The sequence below is a fragment of the Lissotriton vulgaris genome, chromosome 7 (genome assembly GCF_964263255.1).
Source record: "Lissotriton vulgaris chromosome 7, aLisVul1.2, whole genome shotgun sequence".
NCBI classification, from domain to species: Eukaryota; Metazoa; Chordata; class Amphibia; order Caudata; family Salamandridae; genus Lissotriton; species Lissotriton vulgaris.
In genome coordinates this window covers 243882609-243908809 of record NC_141695.1, presented here as the reverse complement: position 1 = coordinate 243908809, position 26201 = coordinate 243882609, and the positions used below count along the sequence as shown (strand labels likewise).

The window sequence follows — 26201 nt, the reverse complement described above, 5'->3', positions numbered from 1 at the left end:
AACTCCTCACATCACTCAACCAAAATCCTCCCACCATCTCAATGGACCCAAACCAAGCGGCCATTAACCTCAGGCAATGGATTACCCACAGTGCTGACGAATTAGCACCCCTGAAAAAGCACCAGATGAAATCAGCCAGCAAAAAGGCTCCCTGGTTCAATGACAAACTTAAAAAATCCAAGAAGCTATGCCGCAACCTGGAAAAGATATGGAGAAAAAACCCAACCTCCGACAACATGGCCTCCCTCAAGTCAGCCACCCGCAAACACCACCAATTGATTCGATCCGCCAAGAAATCAGCTTTCAAGGATCGTCTCGACAACAACTCTCATAACAGCAAGGAACACTTCAACATCGTTAAAGAATTCACCAACCCCACCGCAGCATCCAACGACATCACTCCCTCCCAAGACCTCTGAGACGCGTTATCCTCCTTCTTCTACAACAAAATTGCCGACAACCACAACAGCTTCGAGAATACTCCCAGCGATCTACCCTCCCCACCCCCCTCAGATCCTACTCCGCCAACTAACAACCTCAGCGCCTGGAACCCAATCACCACTGAAGACACCATTCGCCTCATGAACTCAATCCACTCTGGCTCGCCCACCGACCCCTGCCCCCACCACATCTTCAACAAAGCTGACTCCATCATCGCACCCCATCTCCGTGATGTCATCAACTGCTCGTTCAACTCTGCCTCCTTTCCAGAAAGCTGGAAACACGCCAAACTCAGCGCCTTTCTGAAGAAACCCACAGCAGACCCATCTGAACTTAAGAACTACCGACCCATATCCCTCCTCCCTTTCCCGGCCAAAGTCATCTAGAAAGCCGTCAACAGCCAACTCGCTGCCTTCCTCGAATCCAACAACTCCCTTGATCCATCTCAATCCGGGTTTCAAGCCAAACACAGCACCGAAACCGCCCTCATTGCAGCGACCGACGACATCCGAACACTCCTGGACAACGGAGAAACAGTGGCCCTCATCCTACTCGACCTATCCGCCGCTTTCGACACAGTCTGCCACAGTACCCTTATACATCGCCTCAGCAACATCGGCATACAAGGAAAAGCCTTGGACTGGATCATCTCATTCCTCGCTGGGAGAACTCAAAGAGTCCGACTTCCCCCATTCTACTCAGAGGCCACGGAAGTCATCTGCGGCGTACCACAAGGATCATCACTCAGTCCCACCCTCTTCAACGTCTACATGAGTCCTCTCGCCTCCATCGCGCGTCAACACAACCTTAACATCATCTCTTACGCCGACGACACCCAGTTAATCCTTTCCCTCACCAAAGACCCCAACACCGCCAAAACCAACCTTCACGACGGCATGAAAGAAGTAGCCGAATGGATGAAACATAGCTGTCTTAAACTCAACTCAGACAAAACGGAGGTGCTCATCCTAGGATCTTCCCCCTTAGCATGGGTCGACTCTTGGTGGCCTTCCGCTCTGGGCACAGCACCCACACCCACAGACCATGCACGTAACCTTGGCTTCATCCTAGACTCCTCTCTCTCGATGTCCAGACAAGTCAACGCCGTCTCGTCCTCCTTCTTCAACATACTTCGCATTCTCAAAAACATCTTCCGCTGCATCCCCCTCGAGACAAGAAAGACTGTCACCCACGCTTTGGTCACGAGTCGACTGGATTATGGTAACACACTATACGCCGGATTCTCAGCAAAACTACAGAAAAAACTCCAGCGCATCCAAAACGCGTCAGCAAGACTCATATTAGACATCCCTCGCCAAGATCACATCTCCGGACATCTAAAAGACCTCCACTGGCTTCCCGTCAACAAAAGAATTACTTTCCGCCTTCTCACCCACACACACAAAGCCCTCTACAATCTAGGACCCGAATGCCTCAACACTCGACTGTCCTTCTACAAACCCACCCGCCAACTAAGATCGTCCAATCAAGCCCTCGCCGCAATCCCGCGAATCCGGAAATCCACCATGGGTGGCAGATCCTTCTCCTTCCTGGCTGCCAAGACCTGGAACTCTCTCCCCACCCACCTCCGCCTTACTCAGAACCACATCTCCTTCAGAAAAGAACTCGAAACCTGGCTATTCGACAAATATTGAACCCCTTCCCCCAGCGCCTTGAGACCCTCTGGGTGAGTAGTGCGCTATACAAATGCTCGAACTTGAACTTGAACTATTGTGTGGAAACTTATAGTTACCAAGTGCCCAAATATCAAGTGTGACACATTAAGTTGGTCCTGACTTTTTAACCAGCATCACATTGTATACAGGGTCTTGAAACTTTCCCTCTAACATTGTGTGGGCTCAAAAATTCCATCAGTAAATTGCAGTTTGTTAAAAAGCTAGAATTAGTGAAAGTCTTGCATATACCAATGGGTAATCTTGCAGTTATGATTTTAGTTTTTATTCTTTTTTTCTGAGTATTGTATACCGCAGTTTGACCTGAAGGTATCAGGTATCAGAGCGCTTTACATGAGCACCAGTTACACATGATTACAATCATTTTTGTTAGGCCCAGGGAGATTAAAGGATTTGCCCAGAGTCACTGGATGTTTAGTCATTGCAGAGACTCGTACCCAGCGTCCCAGATTTCAGATCGGCCACCCTAGCCTGTTAGGTCACATCCTCTCCCCCTGCTTTATAATGTGGTACTGTGGGCATTCACCACTGTCCCAGGAATCCCATGCACATTGTTATATTGCAGTTTCACAGGTACCTCTCACTATTTGGTGGGAGACACACTGTCACTATTGACGTGTGAACAAAGGGACATGATGTATCAAAGAGTTTGACGCATTTGAGTCTGTGTGAACATTTGATGGTAGATATTGTCTAAGAGGTGTCTGAGCAAGCTATTTTACCAATCAGTGACAGAATTAAACTGCTAAATATCAGATATGATTTTAATACTCATAGATTTTCTGTAGTGAATAAAATAATTAGATCTTATCTGAGACATGCTTCTAATCCTCACACCTTTAACCCAAGCCCACAACACTGGAAGAAATACAAGATAAAAGACACAGCATCTTAGCGGAGCTCATCAACACCTAAATGCAAGTAGACTCATCCTAGACCAGTCGTTCTTGCTGCTACTGTGTATAAATAAGTTACACTGTGTTGGCCCCTTCAGGTAGAAGTACAAAAATGCCACTTTTTACTTTATTATTCTTGAATGGCATGTTATTTTATGTATATGCTTACACTGATAAGGGCTAATTCTCTTTTGGTAGGGTTAAAACAGTTATTAGAGGTTAAAACCTAATACAAGAAAACCTTGCCATAACAGATATGCACTATTGTAAAGAATCTGGGAGTAACTTACACAGTAAAAAATCCATCAACAATGTTTCCTTTTGATAGGCGGTTGTACAATCCATTGTATCCCACTTTTTAAGAATTGTAATTTGGTGTTCTGCAAACCCTGTGGGATGTTGGGAAATAGTATGTTGGAGTTCGTTCTAGGCACTATGGCATGAAGATAATTACAAAATTGCAACAACAAAAAATGTTTAGGACATTTGAGGATATTCAGACACCTGTGGTTAGGACACCCCGGAAGCTGCTGGAGGACAAGTAGTGCAATGAGCAGAGTAGTTGGACAATCATTGTTATGGCCTGTCTTCTGAGCTTGCCTCTTCATAGGTCAGCACCCAAGTCAAACATGAGTTCAAATATTACCTAACTGCTGAGACTAGGGCCCAGATGTAGGTAATAGCCAATTACCGAATGGTAAATACCGAATTCTACCGATTCGGTATTCACTATTCGGTAATTGCTATGTAGGTAAATAATTCGGTAAAAATACCGAATCTGTAAGATTCGGTAATTACCGATTCTGTAATTACAGAATCGGTATTTGCCATTAATTCCTATGGGCCTTGAAGCCCATAGGATTCAATAGCATATACCGATTCGGTAATTACAGAATCGGTAAAATTACCGAATTTACAAGGGGGACAGGGTGTCACTTTGACACCCTGTTGCACCCCTGTTTCTGGCTTGTGTGCCATGTGACACACATACATGCCCTTAGGGCATGTCTGTGTGCTACATGGCACAGGTGTACATGCACAGATGTGCATGTACACTAGAATTCGTTATTTACCATGGAATAATATTCCATGGTAAATAACGATTCGGTAAGGGCCTGTGATACTGATTACAGTGCCACCTACATCTTGATTTACAGATTCGGTATATTTACCGATTCGGTATTTTACCGATTCTGTAAATTTACCGAATCGGTAAATATACCGATTCTGTAAATAAAATTCCCCCTACATGCCAATTCCCAAATACCGGTCGGTAACGGCCGAAATCGGCCGTTACCGACCGGTAATTGGCGATCTACATCTGGGTCTATATTTGTCATAAATTTCCTCTTCTGTTTGGTCAAACGGTATAGTAATAATCCTGAAAATGCGTTCCTGTTTCATTCTCCTCCTCTGCTGTCCAGCCAGTATGAGCATCATCTTCGCCATTGCATACAAAGAAGACCTTGTGGAATATAATCTTGTACTCTGAAGCCCTTTTAATAGTTTAAATTTGATTACCACTTTTCCACTTGGTACTAAACTCCACATGCAAAATGCTAGTTTTGCAACTGTTTGGGAATCTGTGGTATATTCAAATTGCGATTCTTTATATTGAAATTAGAAATAGGGAATCACTAATTAGAATCTCAGAATGACCATTAGTTACCATTTTAGATGCCATGAACCCATTTGGAATTATTTGCAAATCACTGTTTCTTTGCATTGCAGCACTTGTGGAGACTCTGTTCTAAGCAATGAGGCAATGCGTTCATAACTAATCAGTTGATTCTATTGCTCTTAAGCATCAGGGCATGGCTGCTCCAACAGATTGCGGAATAAATTAATCTTTTTCTAGTTAGATGAATACCCCAACCAAATAACTATTTATATGAATAAATAGATTTCATTTTTTGGTTTAGACCTTCTACATGAAATTTGTTTCATAAAGAGAAAATGTCGTGCACAGGCAAAGTATCAGTGCAATCCCCATTCTCGCTTCAGAGAACACCCGAAAAGCCTGGTTCGAGAACCACATGGGGGTCATGAGAAGAGGTTAGAAGGCAGATTCTAGTGGGCGTAAATGAGGACACCAAATGGTAAACCACTGTGAGGTGTTTCGCGGACAGCTGAGATGGTGGAGTTTATTATTAAAGCTGACTAGGGCCAATCAGGGAGATTTCAATCTAAGACCATTCCCCTAGACAAGACTCTAGCACCTCTCTTAGCACAGAAGGCACGAGCAGAAAGAGAGAATCATGGGAGAGTTATGAGTGGAATTCCTGTAGAGTCTATATAGAGGTGCAGCTATAGACCCTATGATCACCTAGAACACAGAGGGCACCTCCTGTACCCCATGATCCTCCCATGTAACTAGCCTTTCACTAAACCTCTCTGTCTGCCATATTTGTACCTCACATGGTATGTCAGATGTGCAACTACTGGTGTTCCACAGCTATGCTTGATTAATGACTGGCTCACCAACAGCCCTATTGGCCTTTCAGTGGTGCGTCTGACATATCATTGATTTCCTTCAAACTTACTCCCTTGTGAGAATTCTCAGACAAGTATATTGCTTTACAATGAAACAATTACAATGCATGCTTTTACATCGCAGTTTTTACAATGCAACTACCATTACATTGCATGACTTTACAACGCATACCATTACAATGGATTTTTTAAAACTACCATTACAACGCATTACATTACAACACATACCATTACAACGCATGCCATTACAATGCATAATACTTTTAGTGCAACAGTAGGGAAAGTGTTGGATAGCGTAGGGGTAAAAATAACTATTCCCAACTACCCCAAAACCAATACCCACCCTAAAACTTAAAAATCTCCATTACTAACCTTATAATGCGTTGTGATGGCATGCGTTGTCGTGGAATGCGGTGTAATGGCATGCAATGTAAAGGCACGTGCATTGTAAAAATTGCGTTGTAAAGGCATTGCAATTGACTTTTCTCGCCTCAGACATGCAATTTGCTTTAACCCGTGTCTACTAGCCTATCATAGATGACACTAATACAAACCCTGTCGATCTTTTCAAAAGAGCACATATGAATGACTCTTTACCGGGGCTTCTTGCCTGTCATATGCTCGCCTGTCATGTCACCGAAGCTGCTTCAGACCTATCTTTCTGATGTTTGGTTACCATATGACTTTTTAACTAAGCTGCACCAGTCTGGTAGATACGTGTGAAAAACATGACTCAACTCTGCTACAGGTGAGTAGCTGGTATGTGAGTAATTCTAACTGAAGTCTAAGAGTTTGTCAAAGTCATATCTGATATGTGACTCAGTCTGTCCAGATGGAAATAGCTCTTGAAAACCATTGGCCTCCTGGGCGTTCTCCTACTCAGCCAGAGGCCGATCTTCCATCTGTCATGACAAACCCACAATTCCCCTGAACTCTCCGCATCTTTAAATACTGTTGAGACTGGTGCATATTGTGCCTCTTATGTGGATGTTAATTCCAACAAAGATATTTTTTGCAAATCTAAAAAACGTTGGAAGTCTTCTGCATTTGTTTGTAAAAACACAAATATCAGATTTTAACAGCATGTATGGCTAAAGAAAAACACAGTAAGCCAAAAGTGTTTATCCTCAACCACTATTCATTTACCATGGTGAAACTGTTTCCCTAAGTCAGAAACAAAGAAAGAACTGATGTAAAATGCAATCAAAACAAGCATTGGTAAAACTAATAGGTCTCAGCTGTAAAACGCTGAGCTATCAGATTTGTCAGTGCTTGTTTGTATTGACACAAACTGTTCCCAAAATGGCCACAAGTGCTAAAAAAACTCACGAGGTAAGCACAAACATACTGATTGGTAGCCATATTGGAATGGGGTTTTGTTGTGAATATCCAGGAATACACAACGACGAGATGCAGTTAAACTCTTTTAATGAAATAGCAGGTAGCAGGTAGGAGAGCACCAACCGCCAGCTTGCGCCACTCCTGACAACTAAGTCCAGAACCAAGAACTCCCCTTTGATTTAAAGTCATGCCAAGTACCACGCATCAGGCGTTAGACTAACCCATTTCAGTGTGGTCGTCCACATCACCCCACTTAAATGCATTGTCACTCATTATAGCACCTCTCAGCTGCCCAGCCAAAGCCTCTATAATGCACCAATAATTAAAGCTGCAGTGGCAGCGCAATGCATGCCGCTACGACTGGCTTGGGGCCTGGTTCCTCTGCTCCTGTACCACAAAGTAAACCCACCTGACACCACACAGCCTGACGTCAGGAGAGGAGTCATTGTCAGTGTCCAGTGGAATGGTAGACAGCGTGAGTCTCTCAAAGTTGTCAGACTCAATTTAATAAGGTGGGCGGGTGCAAGTCGGCGGCATTTCAAATGTTGTAAATGGCGCAGCTGCTGAGCCGCACTGTCGGATTGGCAGTGCAGCTGAGCACATTGCTTGACCACAGTTGCAGTGTGGTGGTATAATGGATCCTGCGGGCTGGACCCTCTGAGGTGCACCCAGCCCCAGCATTGGCAGTGGATGGCTCTGCTCGACTCTGAGAAGAACATTAATCATGCTAAGTGACTAAGTAAAAGTGATTTCTTTTTCAGATAATGTGTGCAAGTAGTTAACTGTGATAGAGCGCATATAGCACTCTAATTGTAGAGGTGCATCATACTCATAGTTTAAAGCACCAGCATATGTTTTAAGTATCATTGTGTATTATGTTTTAAATGGATTTATTCCCTACGTTGACAAGAAGTGTCATGTGCATGTTATATAGAATTCACATGTAATAGAAGACACCATTATCTACAAATGCACCCGTTTATGAAGACACTATATTCATATTAATGTAATCGTGTGTTCTAAAGTTGCCTGCGTCTAGACCCCGAGTTGCAAAGTGTTTACAGTTTCCCTTCTTCTGCTACTGAATAACTAATTAAATGTATCCTTATTTGTGCTAGAGGAGTGTGTTTTCATTCCATTGAAGGTAGAAGGAATGTATCCTCATTATTTTTCATTTTGAGAAGAGATAACTGGAATGTCTTTGAACGGTCTGAGAAAGAGAAGGGAGGACATCGTCTATACCTGGCCTATCTACCCTCCAAGGTCACAAGAAGCAAGGAAGATTTAATTAAAGAAATCATGAAAAAGCACCGAAACTGTGCAGAAATGAAACTAAATGTCAAGTGATACCTTTGGTAGGGGGCTGAATTTATCCTCTTTTTGTATTATGCGCAAGGACAGAAATGGCAGACTTCTAGATTTTCGGAGGAGAAGGAGTATCTTAGAGTGAGCTCCATAGCCTTAAGCTATTTGACCCATTTGACGTGAGTACTTCAAGGAAGTATACACGTGCTGACACCTTTGAGAACTAAATTAGGGGAACCAAATAGAACTCTCATAAATGAGAGTAGTGTAAGGAAAGAAATTTCAAGCTTCCTTTCCTGATGAAAAGAGAGTTGGATTCCGCCTCTAATTTGGGCTGTGTATTAATGTTGGAGTTTATAGTTTTGTGTCTCTTTTACCAAATCAATTATATGCGCAGATTTAGCTCTGTATTAATTTTCCTGTACCTATATTTATTGATATTGCTGTGTGTTTATATACAAATATTTCTGGCCTTATAATAAAAAATCTATAACTAGATTTTGAAGTCTGTGGTCCTTACAGCATGACTACTTTGTAAGTATAATTTTAATGTGTTGATTTTCCCCTCAACAAATTTTAGCAGGCAAATAAAAGACCATCTTAGCTGAACTTAATTAGTAAGGTAAGGCAAGGCCGAAGTTTGGCTCTATCAACTGTCAGTATCTAGTAGCAGGCGGCACCTCGGAACCCTGGGACGCTCACTTCCTTATACTGGTGTGTAATTTCCAATATTGCAGCCTGCCTGGCTCTGAGTACTTTGTGTGTCTCACAGCCTGTCCTGAGGTTTGCCCAATCATGCCTATCAAATGCAGACTGCAGTGGCTGCTATCCGCAAGTCAGCTGACTCTATAAGTAATTAGGGTATAGGCTGAGGCAGCTGAGATCCATTTTGGGACCACTCACATCCTGCTACAGTCTGGGCACGGGTCCTGAATAGGACAGAGAGAGTGGCCTGGAGGTCAGTGTAGCTTCTCCCGTTCCTTTATCATTTGATTGATTTGCATGGAGGAGCCTGGTGCCCAGTGAGTGGGCATACTACTAGGCTGCTTAAAGCTGACAGAATTTCTGCCAGGCTGCCCGGCAACAGAATAGTGTTCCATGTTCCTTGTTGCCCAACCTGAGACCCCCAGAATTGTATCTGTCACCTGGCAACACTATCACCCACTGTTTAACAGGGGAAACATGCTTTACAACGCAATTTTTACCATGCAGTGCTTTTACATCGCAACGTTTACAACGCAAACCATTACAACGTATTGCGCTGGGGGGCGCTCTAGGATAGGGAATAGATTTAATTTACTGTCCAACACCTTCCCTACTATCCACGGGGACTGGAGTTGGAATAGTAAATTAAACTATTCACTATCCAGCACCCCTCAACACTATGTGTTGTAAAGGCATGCGTTGTAAAAGTTGCGATGTAAAAGCATGCGATGTAAAAGCATGCGTTATGATGTCATACATCCGTTTAACAGTGTCTGACTTGCTATGCTCCCATCCTGGGAGACAAACACAGCTGAGCAGGAGGTTTTTTATTATCTTTAACACCTTAAGTGCTGCCTTCGGCCAACGGTCGTCACGAGCACTACCTCTCCAGTGCTGCGCACGACCGTTGGCCGACGGCCCAGCATCCGTTCTTCGAACGTTCAGCACTGGGCGCTGAACGTTCGACGCTTCTAAGAAGTTAAAAACCAGGCCAGGTTGCATGCCTCTCTCCAAACAGCTGCAGCGCAGTGCCACCAGTTCACAGAGAGCTACTGCTTGCATCGTGACTGTCACTCGAGACAGACTACTTTTTCACTTACCAGGGCATGTCGGTATCTGAAGTCAGAGTGTTGGATTCAGGTTTTTCGATGTTTGCTGTGCTCCAGGCTTCAAACAGCAATACAGAGCGGACAGAATACCTGACTTCAAACCGTGCTGCTTCTGTGCTGTTTACATGTTTTATCTCTTCTTGCTCATGTAAAGAAAACACATTTGGAGCAGTTTTAAGATCCTCTTGGAGTTTCTCGTTGCTCAAAAGGGTATAATTTCTGATGTTTATGTTTCCCTCGTCTGCATTGCTTGATTTTTGTTTGCAGGAAAGTGCCACTCATAGTTGTTGAAATGTCACTCATAATTACACTGAAATTGTGAAAATGTCACACATAGCAATCTGAAACCTTGGCAGCTATGCATTTATCTAACATCCATACACTAATGCATGCTCTCAACCACTTACAGAGAAAACAAGAAATGGCATAAAAGATTCAAAAAACAACATATAACAGTTTTCTTTTAAAGAAATGCCATTCCAAGATGACTGTCAATGTGTACACATGGATTGTGAAACATGTGAGTGCTCATGATGCCTGCATGCGCCTGAAGCTATTCCAAGATTGTGACCACTGTGTGCCCATGCACGAGCTAGTATCATAATAATCCAGTGCCCATTTTCAGATTTTCATTCACCATTCCAACATGGACGACAACCATTTTAAAACAGTAAATGAAAAGTGAAAAATAAAGTGGGTGGCAGCGCCAGAAGCAAGTGACCTAGCTGCGCTTTGTAGTCGGCTGGTACTAAATAATAAATAAATATTTCACAAATTGAAAATAGGGAGTAGAATCTGAAGGATCAGGGAGCAATGGGTGAGTGAGGATGGTAGTACATAGAGACTGGGGGGTACTCAGATGGCAAGAAGAACAAGCAGACAGGACTGAGACTAAGGCTAGCCATGGGGGCTCAAAGACATACATGCTGACCCTCCTGATTCACTTTTAAACTCACTGCTCAGCAAACCCCTGCCTAGGCAAACTCAAAATTCTAACAGGAGTAGACAGGCAGAACAGCCAAATATTAAGAAGGGGGTGGCAAGGAACGAATGAATAAATGCAGAGACTTGTAGAGTGCACAGCTGCTTAAAAAGAGTGTCCCAGGGCTATGTGGAATGTGAGATAGGAAAATATGCAGATAGACTAAAGTGTGAAAAGCCAAGTCTAGAGTTTCTCTCTAAAAGGCCACACTCCATCACTTTGAAGCAGTTCAGCAGGAAGCCTATTCCAGGCTTGTGTGCCAAGAAGATAAAATGATCTGCTTCCTGCTTTTGCCAGCCAGACATTAGTAACTTTGGGCAAGTGGCCACAGGAAGAGTGCACGATTCTAGAAGGAGTACAATGATATATACTGGATGACACCTGAGTAGTTCATTGCTCTATACATAATTACAAGGATTTTGAAAAGGGTTTTGAACAGGATTCTCTGTTTAACAGGGAAGCTGTCCAGGTCCCTCAAATGTAGCAAGACAGAAGCTTGTCTATGTAAATTGAGAGCCAGACGAGCTGCCGCATTCTGGACAAAGCATCAAGGGCATTGGCATAATCCAGCCTGGACATAATCAAGGCCAGGCTCACTGATATCCATCAGTTTTTAAAGAGGAAATGCAAGACCAAAACACGTTCTGACTACTGTGTTGATTTGTTTGTGCAGTATCAGCTGTTTATCAAAGTTCAGATCCATGTTTTTACCATGTCAGCTTGTAGGATGGGCGCAGAAGCCCTAATTTTTTTGGTGTGCTTGCAGGTAGGGCTGAAATTTTAATGAGAGCTAAGGACCTCTGTGTTGCATTGCAGTTGATTGAAACTCTTCCATTAAAAATGTGTTGATAAGAAGAGTTTAATGGCATCTTTTGCAATTGACTTACTATTCCTAAAGAGGGCACCACTATTGAGACACAGCTGTTACCAGACAAGCAAGGTGGTCCTGGAATCTGTCCTCAAGAAAAAATTCAAGCCACTGCAGTGCTGTGCCCATGTCATAAAGGCGGGTGAGCAACCTGAAGGGTGGAACCATGCCAAATGACGACGAAAGCTCTAGCAGTACCAAGACTGCCATTCCTCCTACATCTACAGGGCGTTTTATCAGTTCAGAGACTTCAAACAGCGGTGTCTCTGTACTGAATTGTGGCTAAACCCAGACTGGCTCGGGTGAGGAAGCATATTAGATTCACTGTAGTTGGACAACTGCTGGTAAACTAACTTCTCAGCAATTTTTGACAGGGCTGTCATCAAGGAAATAAGCCTGTAATTGCTTTGATTATTGAGGTTTGAGTTAGGTTTTTTAAAAGGGGAAAACATTTGGCCTGTTAAAAAGAAACAGATTGTACACCTTTTATATAGGTGTACATGAGAATGAAAGAGGCTACAAGAGAGGATACAGGCTCAGAATCCCCACACCATCAACATTCTCCACTGCAGCCTTCCCGAAAGCCTGCCAATCATCGGTCTACCTTGCAACAATAGCACATTTACTTCAAACAAACAGTAAACTGTGCTATACCTTTTAGAGCCCATTAACCAGACTCAATCCACAATTGTGGCACACATTTTGATCCAAGAGTACCACAGAAGCCATCCCAAATTCATCATCTGACTTTTGCTCCCCAGCCCAGAATTGAAGCTACAAGGATTAAGAGATTATCCACCAGGACAGAGACAGAGATTGTCACCCATACAGAAGTTCCACAATGACCAGCTTCAGTGTGAAAACTACCCTAATAGAAGTATTTTTGCTAACAAACAAGTGTAGACAGAGGAAGTTGGAACAAGATCAGTTAGAGAAGGAAGATAAATGTACCTATACGCACACTCAATAGCTACTCACTCGAAAAGCCTGTCACACACCAACTCGCTCACCCATACATCAACACACAGCTGTCAATCAGTCACCCATACAGCCACTCACACACCCACTCATTCTCCAATACAGCTATTCACACAGCCACTCACACACCCATACAGCCATTCAGAAATCTACTCCCACACTGATAGTCACACAGCCACTAAGATGAGATCTATTAGATATATTATGACTAAGTACTAGTGTATAAAGAATAGTAATTTTACTTTACCTGCAGATTTGTATTTGTCTTTAAGTTTTAGAGAAGTTTACAAAACACACACATGGGATGATTTCATCAGTGATGCATTTGAGATGTATCAGTGATGTCATCAGTGTTGTCACTAACCATGTCATGAGTTATGTAATATGTGTGGTCATAAGGCTTTGCCGATTGTTGTGGAGGGTAGTGAGGGCAGGCGAGCGTCATTTCTGTCTGGGAGGGTGGAGCGAGGGGTTAGCATTCTAGCCTGCTTAACAGACATGCCTTTCCCTACCCGCAGCGGATGCGCGCTGCACCGAGCGATCTCGCGCTAGCTGTAGTAGGTGGACACTACCTCTGCTCTCTATTTTTAAAATTGTTTTTATCTTTTTCACTTGACAAAGTGTGTGTGTTTACCTGCATTCCTGGTCATGACTACTCTTGTGCCCCATACCTTCACTCTTCCGCCCCTACCCCGGTCCACCAGGGGCTTGCCCGATTGTTGTGGAGGGTAGTGAGGGCAGCCGAGCGTCATTTCCGGCTGTGAGGGTGGAGCGAGGGGTTAGCTTTCGAACCAATTAACGGACATGTCTTTCCCTACGCCCAGCGGACGCACGCAATGGGCGTGCCGCTGGCGCGCTTAATGCGCGCCAAAGGCAAGCCCATCTGCGCCAGTCCACGCCTGTTCCGTGACCAGCTCCAGCCATGATGCCGGCTGCCCTCGCACTATTCGACTATGCTGGACTATGTCCCAGCTATTGTCTTTGAGACAAGGTGACTGCACTCGCCCTGTAAACTGTAGTCTGTCTGGACTTGTTAAGGAGGATTTCAGATGTGATAACTATTCGTTCACTCTGAAACCTTCCAGTAAACTTCCCCTCTACAGGCCAGAGGTGCCCTGCACCCCAATTCCCCAAAATCTGTCAAAGCCTGCCTGCTGAATTGTAGATCCCTCCCGTGTCACGCAGAAGATATTTGGCTCTCTCTTTCGACCCACTCTTGGGATCTTATGTTCTTAACAGAGACATGGACCAAGGATTCCTCCAACCCTGATATTAATCTGGCAATTCCCCCAGACGATCGCTTTGTTGGGATCCATCGCCCGGGTCTTAAGGCAGGTGGCGAGATCGACATTATCCTTCAATCCCACTGGAGGATCACGTCTAGAAAACTTACCAACCTTGGGCCTGTCGAAGCTATGTATTTTTACATACCAGATGCCTCCACTCTTATTCTAGCTGGTATCTTGCTATATAATCCCCCTGGCAACTTGCCATCTCCTATCACAGAACTCTTTGCCTCTATTGCGGATCTCTCCCTTAAACACCCCCATTTTATTGTTCTTAGAGATTTTAACACTGATGTGGACGTCACCGCGTGCACAAAGGTTAGATATCTCCTGGATACCATGCAGGGCCTCAACATGCAGCAGCAGGTACAGGGCCGGACACACCTCGCAGGCCATACCCTTGATCCGATATTTTCTAATCAATCCAGACATTCAATGATCTGAATACTGATGTTTCCAACTTCAACTCCAACCTTTCCTCTGCCATTGACGCCATTGCTCCTTCAAGACCCATATCTTCATCTAGAACAAAGCCCTCTGCACCTTGGTTTTCTGCGGTTCTTTGCATAGAAAAAAGGAATTGTTAAAAACTGGAACGCAATTGGAGACGATCGTATGATACCGTCGCCAAAGCCACCTACAGATCCGCATTAAAAAGATTTCATAAACTTAAGCATGCCACTATGAGGGAATATTTTGTCAGCAAAATTAATGCAGCCGAGAACACTTCCAAAATGTTATTTAAAATTGTGAAGGAATTTGCCAAACCCTCAGCCTTGTTGTGTCCGATCCCACCTAGTCAAACCCTCTGTGACGGTTTTTCAAATTTCTTCTATGACAAAATTGCTGATATTTCTGCCTCTTTCACTCTCACCTCAGCATCACCTTTGCCAATCCCCAGGGTCCCCGTTGAGGAGGGGTTTGTATCTTTCAAACCCTTGTCTAAGGACACTGCACTGACTAGGCTTCGATTATGTAAGTCCGGGTCACCTCTCGACCCGGCCCATCGCCTAGGTACTCAGCTTTTTGGCCCCCCTCTTGGTGGGCCTATTACTCTCCATATGGTATACATCGCTGCGCTCGGGACAGTTTCCCTCCTTATGGAAGCAGACTATGCTGATCCCCATTTTGAAGAAAGCTGGTGCTGACCCCTCAGTTTTCAGCAACTATCGGCCTATCTCGCTTCTCCCTAAGCCAGCCAAAATACTCCAGAAAGTTGGGCAAGAGCAACTAGCTGATTATCTGGAGTCCAGACTACTACTCCATGACTCACAGTCGGGCTTCAGATCCGGTTTCAGCACAGAGACTGCCCTATTGGAGGTATCCGAGAGTATTCGCAAATGCTTGGATGTAGGCAAGGAGGCCATGCTGGTGCTCCTCGCCTTATCCGTGGCGTTTGATACCGTCTCGCATACCATCCTGCAGGATAGACTATCCAGCTTTGGAATACGGGACACCCCTTTGGCCTGGATTAGGTCTTTTCTGACCGGCAGAGCGCAGCGGGTCCCCCTTCGGCCTTTTGTTTCTGAGGATAAACTGCTTACTTGTGGCGTACCACAGGGCTCTGCACTTAGTCCTCTCTTTTTTAATGTTTGCCTTTCTTCTCCGGCTGAGGTTGTGGAATCCTGGGGGGTCAGAGTGATCTCTTACATGGATGACACTCAGCTTGTGTTTTCCTTTAGAGATCACTCTGACGGCGGCTTTACCAACTTTAGATGCTGCCTCATCAACATTTCCTTCTGGATGACTCTCAACACCCATAAACTGAACACCGATAAAACTGAGGTTTTAATCTTCAACCAGAGCATCTTACTTCCTTCCATTTTGTGGTGGCCATCAAAACTTTATCCCCCCCCCGGTCCCAGTTAAATCAGTACGAAACCTGGGCTTTCATTTTGACAATAAATTGTCCTGTGAGACACAAATCAATAAGGTCACCTCGGCTTGCTTTGGTAAGCTCCGCATGATTAGGACATTTTTTCTTTCCTCCCCCTCTACTCACGCAGGACTGTCATCCATGCTTTAATCACCTCACACCAGGACTATTCCAACAGCCTGTATGCTGGAGCTACGGCATACCTGATTAAATGACTACAATTGGTGCAGAATGCAGCTGCTATGCTGATCTGTAATATTCCCTATCGCTACTCAATCACCCCACACCTGAGGAAACTTCATTGGCTGCCAGTCATTTATTGCATCCAATTGGTGCTGGCTTTCAGGGCACTTAATGGCTTTGGCCCGGCCTATCTCAGATGCAGACTAAAGCCAGTTCAGTCTGCTCGCGCTCTGAGATCAAACCATCTTTGCCTTCTCTACTCTCCCCGCTTTTGCCGTTTTAGGACAGGGGGAAGAGCCTTCGCTGTGGTGACGGCTAAACTGTGGAATAGCCTCCCACCGTGTCTTCGGCTGATCACATCTGAACCAGTGTTCCGACGCAAACTGAAAACATATCTTTTTTCCAACCTATAGCCACGCCTTGCCTGACTCCTTGGTACCGCCTCAGTCTGTAGCGCCGGGACACCCCCGTTGGGGGCAGCCGCGTGCTTTACAATCTTCAAAATAAATAAATAAATAAACAGTGTTTTGCTGAAGCGTAAGTCATGGTTAGCTCACATAACTATAACTGCTGAATTACATTGGTTTCAATGGTTTTGTATGAGTGAATTTTGAGCCAAACTATAACGTCCCTGTAACCTTTGTTTTTTCAGTAAATATACATATATATGTATGTAGCTATATACTTAATAAAAAGTCGTCTGATTGAGAACACCCAAAAAGAACTGAGAAAAATGAATGAAAGCATAGACATACATAGCGAGAACAAGACTTAACATATGCTAGTGCGGTCTTCATGGCAAGCAAAATATGGGAGGAAATCTAAAGAAGCACAGCTTTCAAATATATTAAACCAATACTGATGCACAGGTGCTACTATTTGAAGAACCGTGCAACAGTACTTAGATGAGCCAGCTGAGTTGGCTAAGGTATTTTACTGTTCATAGCAGGGCAGCATGAAGAGCCTCCACCCCCCAAGAAGATCATCTAGGGACACAGTAGATTCAAGCCAACTCAATGGAGCAAACTGTGAAGCTTTAACCCCTTCAGCGCAATGCGAATTTTCATGCTGTGCTGAAGGTTCTAATGAGCCTGTCGGCTCATGACGGAATGGTTCCGTCATGAGCACAGCTCAACCGACGCTCATGACGGAACCGTTCCGTCATGAGCATGGAAGGGGTTAATCTGAAATCAATCAATCAATCAATCAGAGAATTTATATAGCGCGCTACTCACCCGGAGGGTCTCAAGGTGCTGGGGGGGGTGGGCGGGGTCCGCTACTGCTCGAACAGCCAGGTCTTGAGCTGCTTCCTGAAGGCGAGGTGGTCTTGGGTCAGGCGGAGGCGGGTCGGAAGGGAGTTCCAAGTCTTGGCGGCCAGGTAGGAGAAGGACCTTCCTCCTGTGGTGGCTCTTCGGATGCGGGGGACGGCGGCGAGGGCGTGGCTGGGCGATCGAAGCTGGCGTTTTGGAGCGTAGAAGTTGAGGCAGCTGTTGAGATATCCTGGGCCTTGGTTGTGTAGGGCTTTGTGTGCGTGGGTGAGGAGCCGGAAGGTGATTCTCTTGTTAACCGGGAGCCAGTGCAGGTCTCTCAGGTGTCCGGAGATGTGGCTGCGGCGGGGGATGTCCAGGATGAGTCGTGCTGAGGTGTTCTGGATCCGCTGGAGTCTCTTCTGGAGTTTGGAGGTCGTTCCGGCGTAGAGGGAGTTGCCGTAGTCCAGACGGCTGGTGACGAGGGCCTGGGTGACCGTCTTCCTGGTCTCGGAAGGGATCCATCGGAAGATCTTGCGTAGCATGCGCAGGATGTTGAAGCACGACGAGGAGACGGCGTTGACTTGTCTGGTCATGGAGAGGGAGGAGTCCAGGATGAAGCCCAGGTTGCGTGCGTGGTCTGTTGGTTTGGGTGCGCTGCCCAGGGCAGGGGCCCACCAGGAGTTGTCCCAAAGCGGAGAGTGAGGGTCCGAGGATGAGGACTTCCGTCTTGTCCGAGTTCAGTTTCAGGCGGCTGTTCCACATCCATTTGGCCACGTCTGTCATCCCTTCGTGCAGGTTGGCTCTGGCGGTGGTGGGTTCGTTGGTGAGGGAGAGGATCAGCTGGGTGTCGTCGGCGTAGGAGATGATGTTGAGGTTGTGCTGGTGTGCGCTGGCTGCGAGGGGGCTCATGTAGACGTTAAAGAGTGTTGGGCTGAGCGAGGAGCCTTGAGGAACGCCGCAGATGACTTTGGTGGCCTCCGATCTGAACGGGGGAGGCGGACTCTCTGTGTCCTTCCGGCGAGGAAGGAGATGATCCACTCCAGTGCCTTCTCCTGGATTCCGATGTTGCTGAGGCGCTTTACTAGGGTACGGTGGCAGACGGTGTCGAAGGCCGCAGAGAGGTCCAGGAGGATGAGGGCCGCCGTTTCTCCGTTGTCGAGCTGGGCTCGGATGTCATTGGTAGCTGCGATCAGGGCGGTCTCGGTGCTGTGGTTGGCCCGGAAGCCAGACTGCGAGAGGTCGAGGGAACCGTTTGTCTCGAGGAAGGTGGCCAGTTGCTTGTTGACGGGAGCAGCGAGATGGGGCGGTAGTTTTTGAGGTCGGTGGGGTCGGCTGATGGTTTCTTGAGTAGAGCGCTGAGTTCGGCGTGCTTCCAGCTCTCCGGGAAGGTGGCGGTGTCGAAGGAGGTGTTGATGATGTCCCGCAGGTGGGGTGCGATGACAGTGTCGGCCTTGTTGAAGACATGGTGAGGGCAGGGGTCTGTCGGAGATCCGGAGTGGATGGAGTTCATCGTGCGGGTGGTGTCTTCGATGCTGATCGGGGTCCAGGCGCGGAGGGTGGTGGTGGTGGGCGGTGGTTCTGTCGTTGCGTGCGTCGGTTGAGTGCTGAAGCTGTTGTGGATGTCCGCGATCTTGTTGTGGAAGTAGGAGGCGAGGGAGTTGCAGAGGTCTTGCGAAGGGGTGACGTTGTTGTTTCCGGCTTTGGGGTTGGAGAGCTCTTTCACGATGTTGAAGAGTTCCTTGCTGTTGTGTGCGTTGTTGTCCAGTCGTTCCTTGAATGCGGTTTTCTTGGTGGCGCGGATCAGTTGGTGGTGTTTTCGGGTGGCGAGCTTGAGGGCAGTAATGTTGCCCGGTGTTGGGTCTCTGCGCCAGGTTTTCTCGAGTGCTCTGCAGTTCTTTTTGGAGCTCTTGAGTTCGTCGTTAAACCATGGGGCTTTCTTGCTGCCGGGTCTGCTCGGCGGGGTCTCCAGCGGGGCGAGGTCGTCTGCGCAGTAAATGCATCCTGTTATTGACATCAACACAAGTGGCATGGTTGTAGATGACAGGAACATATGTGCCTAATTTACAAAAGAATTTTGTGGTAGCATAGCCTCTGATTCACTGAACCACAGAGTTTGTGATAGCGAAACACCTTTTTGTACGTAGCAGATCCTTTTTACGAATCAACAAAGTCTGTCTGTTATGTGAACGGCATTTTGCAGCCCATTACAAATCATAAATAGGAACGGGCACCCCTCGCCTGCATGGGGATCAAAATAGAATGCATTATTGCTTTGTGACCACAAATGTTGGGCAGTCTCAGAGGGAGAAGGTAGTGAATGCAGCACACATAGAACATGCATTTGCAATGCTACAGGTCTTTCATTTGCAAGAGTTTAAGCTATTGGCATTGTAAATTACAATGCATTTATTTATCTTTGTTGATAATTAAACATAAAGAAAAGGCATTGTCATTTACGGAGCCAATAGCTCAAGCTCTTGTAAATGCAAGACCTACTTCAGTTCAAAGAAGCAGCCATTGTAGTTCCGGCTACTTGGAAAGTGAAAGAGCGCATGGTGCACTGAATGTTGCTGGAAAGCATGTTGTGCAAATGAAGACAAGGTAGTACAAAGCCTATTAACAAATCAGAATCCAACGTTTAGAAAGCACAATGACACAAGCAAATGAAAAAAAATGGGTGGCAAGTGGGCGGAACTTCAAATCTATACTCGAATACAGCATGCCTCGCAGAGCCCATGCAATGCCCAGGCTCGACCTAAAAAGGAAAAACCAGAAGAAACAGCGGTATGTTACCTTGTTGTGCCACCCTTAAACCTCCCGTGGCGAGGCATAGGAATCTGGCGCATTCCCAGGTCTTCAAAATCTTGTAAATCCAGGAATGCGTCAGGTTCTACGGATGTTGCATTAGAACATCCACAGCAACCCTCATGGAACGCCACTTTCACACAATGTAATGTGTGAAAGGGATCCATATTTACAAGGCCATGAAAAGCCACTCAGGGTGGCTTTACGTGGCCTTGTAAATATAGGCAGGCACACTCGCTGCGGGTACATAATAAAAAGTGATGCACCGGTGTCACAATGGGCTTCTAAATAAGCCCCTCAATATTTAATATTCATTAGGTGTTTTGATTTGTGACCCTATTAAGATGTCCTTTGCTCAATGTGACCTATTAGTACATAGGTTGCATCACAAAATGACAGGATGATCGATGTCAGGGTGCAATTTGCATGCACTATTTGCAACCTCTGTGTGCATACAATTACTGTGTGCATAGTTATTACAAACATCAACTGCAAAAGATAGCCGCATTTTTCTTGCAGCAGCATTTTAAAAAGGTGAGTTTTAAAATTGTTATATACCACGTTCATCAATTCCAATTTACTGTTAAAAAGTGGAGCATCAAGTGATTAAGTTATCAGTCTAGTGCTTATGCATGCGTCTTTGACTGGAATGAAAATTACAGCTTCTCTTTCTTTGGTCTTTAGAGAGTCATGTGACAGGGTAAGACATCCCTATTATTGTTTAAAAAGCAATTTACCAGCCTTTAATTGTGTTTAATAGGAATACTTACTTAATTGTCTTTGCCCAAAGGCAAATTAGGTAAATTGCGGTAAAATACGCTTATAAAACTATCAAATCTTTCCACACAAATGGCATAAACATATCTTTTCTTTCACAAAAAAATCTGATGGAATCTTCTATAAACAAACCTCGCCAAAACAATAGCTTAACAATTGAAAAAAGGGTTCTGTGCCAAAAATATATTCGAATATGACAAAAGAATAGATTCTTGGAGAAAGACCTACTTCTCACAAAATAAAATCGATGCTTAAAATATATGTATTCACTTAGCTTTTAGATACATCAGAACTCTTTTCAGATTTTAGCCTTGTACACGACTAGTTCTATGTGGGTATTAAATGAAATATTGAACATCTCAGTTTTCAGGGAGTTTCCAATTCCTTCAAAATCCCTCCTCTAATGCCTCACGAAAAAAGCTTTCCCCTGTTCCACTGTTTGACCTTGCACTAGCTGGACAGTAGGTCCCAGGGCTGTTACGTGTATGCCTTGCAGGTGCTGTACCACACGTTTTTAAGTGATGTCAAACGACCAAAGCCATATCTCCACTTTTTTCAATCCACTTGTCACCCAATCTGGAATGTATTTATTTTGCATTATTTGTTAATGCCAAACACATTATTACTGGATTCTGCGACCACTTAATTGCAGAAATTTTCAAAAGAGAAACACATACAAATATATACAAATACGTGCATATGAGTTTCAAGTTCTAAAACAATCTAAAATTCGCGGTTAACAATAGAACAATAAACGTATACTTTCTTATTAATCAATAAATAAATACAAATATAGACCTGGAGTTCAACCTTTTGAGAAGCGATGACAAGGGGACAGGGCAAAGAACAATCAGTGCTGGCAGAGCGTTCCCACACTGCCCTTTTGCTCATTAACTAGTTTGTTACACTGACGTCAACCCTGGTTGCAGAACAACTACGTTGGCACAGTCCAAGAATTGGCAAGTTTCTAGTAAACCTCATTAATAAAATAGTGTCACCCATAAACACATGGCTAGATTCTGAGCCTACAGCTTTGGTGCATGGGAATAAAACATAATCTTGTCTCTCTTTCTTTTAAGAGTGTTGCCCAAATTCAACGTCACGATACCCTGATTCTGGATTGCGACGTCTGCTCCTGGACTCCAGGTGGATCATTAACTTTTACCCAGCAGAAATGTCAGCGAAGGGCGGTGAGTAAAGCAAACAGACTCCTGGTGGGGTTCCCAGGACAGGACGATATGTCTACTATTTGGCAGGATCGACATTAAACATTAACTTGATGTCGGATGATGGACAAGTATGGCCTACCTCCCATCACATGTCCAAGAGGTGATGGAGAGAAGTGGAATTTCCCAAGAGCACAGAACTGGTCCATCAATCCCCTGGAACCCAAATGTCTTTCCCGTGGGATGGTAATGTCAGCGTTTAATAAAAATATCCCCTCTGAACTTTTCCCCGAGATAGACACTACTTTTGCTTAATATAGTTTGACCGATCCCCCTCCTTGGGCACGTTACATCCTATTATTAGTAATTACAATAGCAAGCGGAGCTCCGGTCCAAGAGTCATTGTTCGGGCCGCTGAAGTAGTTCCCATTTACAAAAAGGGTGCTAGAGACGATCCTTCCAATTATAGACCAATCAGCCTGATTGATGCTTTGCAGAATGTCTTAGGCCGAGTGCTTGTGCATAGGACACAGTTATGGACTGAGTATGAACCCATCCTTTCCCAATACCTGGCCAGATTAAGACGAAAGACTGGGACAATGAATCAGGTATTTAGACTCCACCTTATTTATTGGAAGGTAGTACTGTTAGGCAAAGGCAGTCTCTATCTCACATTTATCGACTTGAAGACTGCCTTTGACCTGGTCCCTAGATCCAAAATGTGGATGACGCTTGGCGAAATGAGCATCCCCCCTTCGTCCTTAAACTGCTGATCCGGCTCTACAAGGGCAACTTTGCCCAGGTCAGGTGGGGGTTCAGGGGCAGCTAATAGAATGCATCCCTGTCAACAGAGGTGTCCGACAGGCCTGTGTTCTGGCCCCAACTTTGTTCTCCCTGTACGTGAATGGGGTGGTCGATTTTCTTCAGGAGGTGCCTGCAGACTCGCCTATCCTGGTGGGCAACACGGTACCAACTTTGTTGTTTACAGATGACACCCCGCTGATATCTAAGACCCCAGTTGGGTTGCAATGCCTCCATGACAGATTCCAACTCTTATACGATAATCAGGGACTGGTCATAAACAGCTCAAAACCAAATCTATATCCTTCAACTGCCACCAGTAATACAAGATAGACTCTTTGCTATGTGGGGAACCCCTGGAAAGGGTAGATACTTTCGATTACTTAGGTCTAAGACTATCTAACAAAATGTCTTGGGGACCCCACTTAGCAAAGATGCTGTTGGGACACCAGCGAGTGGTCGGAGAAAAAGACAAAGAACACCGCCTCTCACACACTAGGCCGGTAGCCCCCGCCTTCCAAGTTTATGACGCCAAAGAAGTTAGCTCTACTCTTTACGGAGCAGAGGTCTGGGGTTTCAACAAGCTTGACAAGCTCTGCCGATCCAAACACACATTTTTTAGAGATCTAGTAACACTACCTAAATATGTTCCCGTAATCTCTCTATTGCTGGACATGGGCAGGCAGTCAATCGATGATGTAGCTAGGTTTCGCCCACTACTTTTTTGGGCTTACATTAGGCGGACCCCTGAGCTTCTTTCTTGTGCTGAAGCTCTCACTGAGATCATCCGCTTAGACACTGGCTGAAAAATAGGCTGGATTTCCAAATAAAAAAAATGTTGACAGCTAGTGGACTCCATGGCTATTGGGATAGCCAGGAACCCCCGAGGAGAGATGAGCTCAAACACCTATATTGGGAATGGGTGGACCAACAGGAGAACCGCAAACCTAATGTGGGTAAACTAACAACAGCATTTTACTCTCAAATTAAAAATCTTGAGCTCCTCCTTGATATAATCCAGGTCCCTAGGGACAGGATGTTGTATATACATTTTAGGTATGGAACCCTCCCTGTTCGTGAGACGAGTACAAAATGGCACCCAAGCAATTGAAAAGACTGCCCATGCTGCAAAGCCATGACAGAGAGCACTGCCCATGTAATGTTTGCCTGCCCGGCATATAACACCCCACAGGCTAAATGGCTAAAATTGACTTGGCAGCAATTGGGCACATCGGATCACCACACAGCATTGCAAATTCTTAGGTCTGATTCTAGACCTCTTTTTGCATGCTGCACAGCAAAGTTTTTAGGATAGGCATGGCTTATTAGGTGGAAGGCTCTTTCAAGAATGGCATAGTTTTAATTTAAATTGGATTGTGACAAATATTTGTCACAACTCCAAATCTGTTCAAATTCTCATGCACAAGCACTTTACCTGTTAATTTTTGCTGCTATGTTAGGACAAATGCAATTTTCTTAGCATATTAATGATTTATTATTAAGATGAAGTGCTATGTAACTGTCTAATTTGCCTTTTTTTTGTTTATTCCCTTTGGATTAATCAATTGCATATTTGTCTCTGTTGTATTGATTTTTAATCATTTGAATATGACATATGTATTATTACACCAAGGGCCCAATTGATTACCATGTCGTACTGCCTGTTCATCCAAGCTCAAGATGTCGCACGTTTGTATTCCTCCTTTTAAAAAATTCATTTTTTAGCTAAAGCTTTTATGATTTTTTTTGTAGAATAAAGCTTATACAACAACAACAACAACAACAATAATATCGTTTGACAAGAATTGAAATGTTTCCCCAAATACGTGTGCTAGGTCAGTGTGTCCACTCTAAGTTTCCTGTTTAGAATCTGAGCTTGTTTAACACCTTAACCACGGTGGTTTCCCCCCGCGGTGCGGGTGTTCTAAAGGTTGGGCGGGGCTGCATCAGCAGCACTGGGGAGGGAGCACGGAAGGGGTTAATAAAGTGTGTTTCAAAACCTGGTCGGCAGCAGCATCCGCAGGTGAGACATCATTCAAGGTAGGTGATTGTTGTCCACTGATAGCTTATTCAGCAATGCAGGCAGCTGTGAATGACATTCATCTTGCAACTGGTAGTCAGATGTCAGCTCAGGTTTAGAACATGTTTTGCACTGTGTTTTATTGCCCTGAATTCATCATGGTCTAATGATTCTTTGGTGAGGAGTCCATTATAGAGCCCACACAGAGTAAAGATGTGATAGCACAATACAGCTATTGAGGTCTAGACTGTTTGAAAGAAATGAAGGTAGGAAAGATAAAGCCTAGTCTTCCCATGGTATCAAGAACACTTTTGGTCACTAGTTTGCTCAATGTTTGAGTAAGAGTAATGTTGTTTTATATCACACAGAAATTGTTAAGTTGATTGGGGACAGTCTAATCTCCTTAGGCAATGAGTTGGTGACTCATATTTTTCCCATGATCCACTAGTGATGAGGATTTAAATTTTATGTGTCAATAGTGATGTCATGCGTGCTGTCACTGACCATGTCATGAGTGATGTAATATGTGACGTCATCAGCAGTGCATTGTGGGTGCGCGAGTTATAGTTAGCTGAACTAACTATAAAAGTGGAATTTCAATGGTTTTGTACAAGTTAATTATCCAGTTAACTATAACACCCCTGAAACCTATGTTTTTTTCTGTGAATTTCTAAGGTTTATTAAATGCTAATTTCTAACTTTAACGTAACTGAATCCTATGGCTTTTTAAGTGAATTTCAAAGCTTTTTTAAATGCTAGTTTCTAACTATGCCTACAGAGGTAGGACATGTGAAGAAAGAAGAAAAAACACACAGAAAGAAGAAAAAGAAATGCAGAAAGAAGCAACAAGATTCCTCAAAGACGAAGAAAAGTCCAGGAAGAAGGAAGACGTGCAGAAAGAACAAGCAGAGGAGCAGAAAGAGGCTTTGTTGCAATATCATCCTGTACCCTCAACTTTTTCTGATGGGTACTGGAGATAACTGACTCTGACTAACCAGTCCTAGAGCCAGTGCTATGCTCAAAGACACTTTGAATACAGTTAAAACATCTACATACACTAGGGAACACTATGCATTGGGGTACCCCTGTTATTAGCATGATTAGCATGATCTGTAAGCCCCTGGAATATAACAGGGCAGGGGGATTTAAACTACCTCTTAAAATGCACCACAGGGTGCGTTTGCACACTGGTGAAGGGAGGGGGCTGAACTGATGTATGCAAACA

The 26201-nt window shown here is 44.6% G+C and overlaps 1 protein-coding gene across 5 annotated transcripts in view; it reads left to right on the top strand.

The window, feature by feature from the left end:
• HPN (hepsin) overlaps positions 1 to 26201 on the top strand; it is a 389596-nt gene that overhangs the window by 152957 nt on the left and 210438 nt on the right. For 3 of the 5 annotated variants that reach the window (XM_086930018.1, XM_086930021.1, XM_086930019.1), the window contains exon 2: positions 22069 to 22179. The exons of the other annotated variants lie outside the window; for them this stretch is intronic. The gene's annotated coding sequence lies outside the window, so the exon portion shown is untranslated. The remainder of the gene's footprint in view (positions 1 to 22068; positions 22180 to 26201) is intronic. 5 annotated transcript variants of the gene reach the window in all.